At 41.3% G+C, this 7,240-nt stretch overlaps 1 long non-coding RNA gene across 8 annotated transcripts in view; it reads right to left on the reverse strand.

The window, feature by feature from the left end:
* The window catches only part of LOC122575876, a 15,057-nt gene extending 8,153 nt beyond the window's left edge, over positions 1-6,904 (reverse strand). For 6 of the 8 annotated variants that reach the window (XR_006319578.1, XR_006319577.1, XR_006319574.1 and 3 more), the window contains exon 1: positions 1,928-6,904. This is a non-coding gene — a long non-coding RNA (uncharacterized LOC122575876). The remainder of the gene's footprint in view (positions 1-1,927) is intronic. The other 2 variants (XR_006319572.1, XR_006319573.1) reach the window with 2 other exon arrangements.
* Positions 6,905-7,240: the final 336 nt, after the last annotated feature.

Raw genomic sequence — 7,240 nt, forward strand, 5'->3', positions numbered from 1 at the left:
GCGATGGAAAAGATGTTAAGCAAATCTTTGGAATCCTTTTTTTTACAGACAGAATGTGATAGCGTAAATTGAGTGAGAAAAGTTAAAACAATGCGCGAACGTAACCCGAGAGAAAATAGGAAAAGGAGGAAACGATTTAGAGGAAGAAAAAGACTGAAAAGAAGATAGAGGAAGATCGGTACGCGATGCACACATGGGGAAATCGGTCTCTGGAGAAGGCCGCGATGCAACTAGCGCGGCGACGCGTGTACCCGGAGCAAATGCCGATGATTCTTCTTTCTTAGCCAGCGTCGGCTATTTTCGACCGGCGACTATTTTCGAGGGGGACTCGTCACGCGGTTTAGCCGCGGTTTTAGTGCGAGTTTGCGCCAGATGGCCAGCGCAACACCGTCGTCCTCCGCATCGTCGTCGGGAAACGCGCCGGCAGGGAAGCCGGTTCGCCGGAAGCTGAGGCACCCGCGTAAGACAAAATCATTCTTGCTCCTCCTTCGTGTCGGTTCCAAGAAAATTCCACCGCGAATCACTCTGTTGCGATCGAAGCCGATCGTCCAAACAAGAGGAAAGAAGCCAAGACCCCGGTAATGATCCGGACGTCGATCATCCAGATCTGAATGAAGAGAAATATTTCATCCATACAAGTGGTACATAAAGTGTGCATTATCAGAGACTGTAGAAAACCAACAGATCTAGAATTTAGAAGAAACAGAGAGATAGAATCTAGAGGTACATATTTACACATCGTCGATTAAGGTAACTCGAGAGATCTCAGCGAGCTGACCCAGAATCGATCACAACCTGGATTTAGAAATACGCGTTGTTCTTGGCAAGATGCGACTGTGAGAGCGACACGAAAGCCTTGTAATCCTACGATACGAAAATTGTACGATTTGCTACGGGAACAGAAAGGAAAGGAACAGACAGTATTGTTCACCCTGGATCATTCTGGAGGCTGGTGCGTGCGTGGCGGCGGCGGTGGCTTGGCTGACGGTGGACCACCCTCGGCTTCGTCCACGTCGTCGTCGACGATGGCTAGCCAAGAGGTGAACTTGTTGATACCTGGGAACCAGGTGTCGTGGTGGCCCAGGCAGGGATGGGAGCCTTGGGTGCAACGGGGAAATAACGTGGAACCCACCAGGGAACTGGACACCAAGCTCGACGTGACACCAGAGTCGAACGACACATCGATTTCAGAGGTAGCCAACGAAAGAATAGACATTTTTCGAATCTTCATTGGTCCTTTTTTTTTTCAATTTTAGTGAATTTTTCGAATTACCGACGGTCGATAATGACGCAGAGATGTTTAATAGGGTTGTTTCTGAGATTTTCGCTAGTCGAGTCATTTTGACCATGGTGAGATATTTGTTGCATATATTTCCTATCGGTCCTATTCATGTGAATTTGTTTTCTCATTTACGTAAAACAATGTGCAAAGCAAAATCATTCAGACGGATATCTCGGTACGTACATACACTGCCCAACTATGGAGAAGCTATGAGCTTTTTTTCTACCTTCCAATAGAATATCGACATTTTGTGTCTTGATGCAGTATAAAAATGCAATAAAGTATAACATTCTGTTAAGAAAGTAATGTACATTGTCTCTACCATAGATTGATTCTTTAACCTGTTAGAAGGCCAGGTGCGAACGGACCCCCAGTAGAATCTCGTTCTTTAAATCTTATGGAAACAAAAATACACATTAGAATTTTATCTTTCAACTAGAATAAGATATCCAATCTCAATCGAATATTGAAATAAATGGCAGGATCCGAATGGACCCTATGTTTGATGAGGGTTAGCAAAACACTTTCTTCCTCCATAGTTGCGCAGCATAACTGTTACACCAACACAAAGACATAGGATCGTATTTTACGTCTGTGAAAGGGAAGGGTGGAACGTCGTTGACAAATATCAGGGATAAAACTTACCTAAGCCAGAACTTAGCCTAACACGCGATTCGCCTACGCGTGTACTTGTTTCGGTTGGCCCTCTGCCATAGCGCGACAGCAGCAACGGTGACATGGAACGGGCCAATGAAACAGCCAGAGAGCAAGCGAGTAAAGCGCTAGTTAACCAGCCACTCGCGTTAACATTTAAACGAGCCGGTTGACGACTAGCCCGCCGCGAGCTTTCTAGCTCGCCTCTGCTCTTACGAGGCGATCGTGGCGCACGCGTTTCACGCTTCTTGGTTATATTTGGCAGGCTCGTACGCACGACCACGATAAACACGCGTGCGAACGTCGAGCGGAGAAATACAGTTGGAGATCGCAGTGGTATGGTCGGTTCATCTTCTTTCTTCGCGGCCTTTGTTCTTTCCACTTCCTAGTTGCTTTAGGGATTTGATCCCAAATTCATTGGATAACTCTTTTTCGTTCACAAGTGATCGTTATATGATAGTTTTGGTTACAGGTTTGTTTAATTTCAGGGTATTTGTAATTGTAATTTACATCGTATGCCTGTCACGAAGATGGTATTTAAAATATAAAACAGAATTACCAATTTTTAGATTGGAATTCTGTCCAGAGTACATATATAGAAAGAGAATTTGTGTCGCAATAATTCGTTCACTTCGGAGCTTCACTTGTATCCATTTGTTGTTCAAATTTATTTTCTCTCATTGGCACGATTAATAACTATGCACTGTTTGTGTCGTTTAAGAAGCATAGGTCGCACGCTGTGCGTCAGTAGTCTTGTCGAACAAATAGTATAGAATCGTAAACAGTGCGTCTTACGATTATACAAGTTTTATAGAACGCATAGAGTGTGTCATCGTTCGTATCGAACAAGTATATAGGTCGCACACTGTGCGTCAGTGGCTGTATCAGACAAGTAACACAGGGCCATAAACATTGTGTCCCGTGATTACTAAATTTCATAAGACGCATAGGATGCGTCATCGTTTGTATCGAATAAGTAGTATAGCTTGCACGTTGTACGTCAGTGGCTGTATCAGACAAGTAGTATAGGGCCATAAACATTATGTCCTGTGATCGCTAAGTTTCATAGGACGCATATAGTGCGTCATCGTTTGTATCGAATAAGTAGTATAGGTCGTTGTGCGTCAGTGGCTCTGTCAGACAAGTAGTATAGGGCCATGAACGTCACGTCGTTGATTCGATATACAACTGTATAGGACACAAAGGACGCATAATCGATTGTGTCGAACAAGTGGTACAAAATTTAGCAAGATCAGTCGAACAACTGTACGCTATACTTATTCAATATCAATTTTTAATCACGCGAAATCAAATATATTTCTCAATGGAAAAACAAGTTTCTTATCAACCTTGTTATCAAGCAGATAAACATGGAAGCTCGAGATTCGGCCATGGACGCTCAAAGAGGAGTAGAAATCTTGTCAGAAAAATATTCTCATTCTCAGAATGTACGTTACAGAATCGTTTGTAAGTTCTCTTCTTCGTTGTAACACAGTCGTGTCTATGATGTGGAATTTGTTCAAAACATTTCACTCACTAAATATATATTTGCTAGCAGTGATTCTATGGCGGATAGATGTTTTTAAAATTGGATGTGAAAATTTATCAAACAACAGTCACTGAACGAGACAGAGACATATTGTTCATGTATTGAATGCTGTCATAAACGTTGCGCTTCTTTGTCGTTAAACCAACGTTTACACGATGTTTTCGCGCTAATTCCACCACGTTGGCTCTAAATCATCGTTTTTTTATTTTCCTCTTTCCCGGAAACGGCCGATGATGCACGCAGGCAGAAACGGTTTCCGTTGATGCCAGGAAAGTTCCGCATGAAACGCGAACTCGTGGGCGAGAATCGAGCATGAACTGCGCCGTTATTTTCTAACGCGACGCGTATTTATACCACTATTTTGTAGGAAACCCGCGACATCGATATCATCGAATCCGCGACCTTGAAGACAAAAGGCCCACACTTTATTAATAGTTCGTGAACTCTTCTACTGACCAACGTACTTCGCCGGTCCGATGTTTAGAATTTAGAATTCGACGATTTTTTGACGAATAGTGTACTTCGACTATGAAAGAAGCCTTTTGATTAACGTGCAATTCACATTTTAACGAGAATTTGAAAAACGCGTTATGCCTGTTTCTTGATTTATCGACGCGGAAGGTTTTTGATTAATAATCGATAACAATGAATCGGTGAATATTAAAATACAGAGAATGCACAATTATATAAAAAAAAATCGGGAGTAGAATACTTGTTACGATATCTAGAAACGGAAGAAATTTTTCCTCTAGATTCCATTTCCTTACGTGCGTTTAAAAAGACAGTTGTATAAGGAGCCGCAGTCTCTATTAATAATCAGTTGATATACAATGATCAAATACTTTCCATAAAGTCGTTCTTTGATGTCGTATGACGATTTTTTAGATACACAGTATACCTGATTTTTGTTTGCTTATGGAAGAAGTATCTAGCTGATGAGCAATTGGTGAACTGTTTCATACGACGGTGTCCGGCATCTGGTCATTACATTACGAGAATCATCTGTGATCAGAAAGATATTTTCAATGATATGCAAGTTACGATTAGTAGCATTAGGAATAATATACGACGTGTGGATGTATTCACCAGATTTAGATATCGCTGCTTGAATATGCCAATATTTTTTCTGTCAGATTAGAACAACCTTTCCTGTCTGACTCATAATTTATGAATCAAACAACCCGAAGATAAAGTACTTTCAAACAAAAGAAAAAAATAGACCCACATGGTTCGATAAATGTAAATATGAATTTTTTAAGTCACGTGTTAGCCCTTAAAAAGCAATTTTATCGTGATATTCTGCCAGCAAAGACACGCTAATTCATCTTCTACGCGGTACAAATCACTGCGTTCTATTTTTAATATTTATTCATTCATCGTAAACAAAATGACGAAACCAGAAATAAATAAATTCATTGCTAGACGAGTAAATTATTATTGTTGTAAAAGCGCAAGTATTTTCTACGCTATATATCAACTTGTTTTCGTTAGGAGATATAGAAGAAATTGTGTCAATGTTGTTTGACATACCGATAAGTATATTATACTATCGATAGTACATTGGATTTTCACACGACCATCGATTGCTTCGAACTTCTCAATAGATGATATTCTTCAAGGTGATGGTAAAATTTGTATTGCTTATCTATTTTGCCAATTATTTCTTTGATAGTTTTACGATTCCCTGAATACTCGTATCGTTCATTAGTGGTTCGAGTTTTTTAACGAGTATGTTTACCCCTAAGTAGAAACATATCCACACGATGTTTTGACAACGTGGGAGGTCAATGACACGTTTTAGAGCATCTTTGAAATTTAGCTTGTGCCTGCGTACAACGATCTCGCAGAAACTACCGCGTTCTAATTAACCAAAATTAACTTGAAAGCTCTACGAATACCAATGAACGTAACGATAATAATAAACATGGATGGTCAAGCCATAGTATACAGCGTCGATAGTTCGCTTGTTGCGCTCCGACATCAAAATCTTCTCGATGGTGTAACGATCTCGTAAAAATCGATTGGCAGCGTTCTAACGAACCAAAAGCCAAACTAGAAATTCTACGACTACTAACGAACACCGATAATGAACACCAATAGTCAAGCCGTCGTACTATACAGCATCGATTCTCGCCACCTCTTGCACTACAACGTCAGAATCTTTTCGATGGTGCAACGATCTCGCAAAAACCGATGGAGCGCGCTCTAATTACGCGCAATACGTATATCCGTCACCGGCGTAGATCGGAATTTAATGCCACGAAAGCTCCGTTGCTCCCGTTCGAACCGCGCTCCTCCTCCGATTTCGTAATTTCTATATGTGTCAAGGTGCGCAGCGGAGAGACAGAAAACGAACGAGAGACTAAGAAACATCAGGCACGCGTGTGCGAAAACGCCCCCCTATTCATACAGCACATCGTCGTGTACAGTCCATGGTCATCGAATTAGGATCACTCGAAACTTGCGATAGTTTTTACCTTTTCAGTAAAGTAGAGAGACGCGGCGGAATTTTAATAGGAAATGAAATTCATTCACTTATATATTAATTTGCCTCCATTTGAGGATTATACGTTTTTCTGTATGCTTCGTTATATAGGATCTTTATATTATCTTTACTATCTTGATAAATATTTTTCTTGTTGTTGTTCTGTTCCCGAATCTGATAACGTAACAGTAAAAAATAAGTACAGAGGATTTATTTAGGCTCAGAGATAATTTTAATGGCATTTTTAATGGCAAAATGGAATAACAAGTGAAACGGATTAAATAATTGATCGTGCATGCATTTAATAACAATTTGTACAATTCAGGACAATTTTCTCTTTACCTGACATAATACGAGTATATATGGCATACATTTGCACGCTGAAAAGTCTTAAGTACCTTTTATTCTTCACAAATCTTCGATATCTGATGTAGATCGTGAACTTCAAACGACATAAATGTACTTTCTAGTGAACCTGTTAACCCATTAATCGGTTCTTCTGTCATACACAAGATGCCACATTAGATGGTGTTTCTTTACGTCCTCTAGTGATCATTTAATATTTCTCGGTCTGAAACAAGCACGTAATAATTAGCCTGAGGCTTTTGAGCCAGAGTTGCCGCTGTTATTCTCCAAATAAAGTTTCTACGCGTGGTCCTAATTCGACAGTCCAGGAACTGCAATAACCGATGAAACACTTGAAAGTGAAAATCCATGCACTCGAAACAACCTACGTACAATACAATTTCGACATATCGAGTTGGCGTGAACACGACCGTACCGCGCCATAATAACCAGAATCTTAAACGCCATCAGTGACAATGATGCACCGTAAACTTCCTCCGACCTCGTCGTGCACCAGGAAGCGGTGACGTTGCCAAGACCCGATCCTGAGGAGCGTGCCGAACTTCGCCATTCCGAATAAGTGAGGGACAAATTTACGTAATACTCTACCACTCTCTCCTCTTCGTCTCTTCCTTCCTACTGGTTCCTTTCTGTTCCTCATCGCAGCACGGATTATTCGTTTTCGTACACGACAGAGAGAAAGAGAGAGAGAGAGAGAGAGAGAAATAGATATCGGTAGAAGAGAGGAACGAGGTACGAAGAGTTTGAAGGAAGAGAGGCAGAGATAGATGTAGAATGGTCGGAGAGTGTAGCTCACCACCGCTGCCCGGTATTTTTAGTGCGACGAGAGTATTTGGCGGGGCGCACCGAATCCTCCTCGTCTTCGTGAACGGTCGACGTCGGCCGTCGTCTCCGTGACCGCCGT

Source organism: Bombus pyrosoma, linkage group LG15 (assembly GCF_014825855.1).
Source record: "Bombus pyrosoma isolate SC7728 linkage group LG15, ASM1482585v1, whole genome shotgun sequence".
NCBI classification, from domain to species: Eukaryota; Metazoa; Arthropoda; class Insecta; order Hymenoptera; family Apidae; genus Bombus; species Bombus pyrosoma.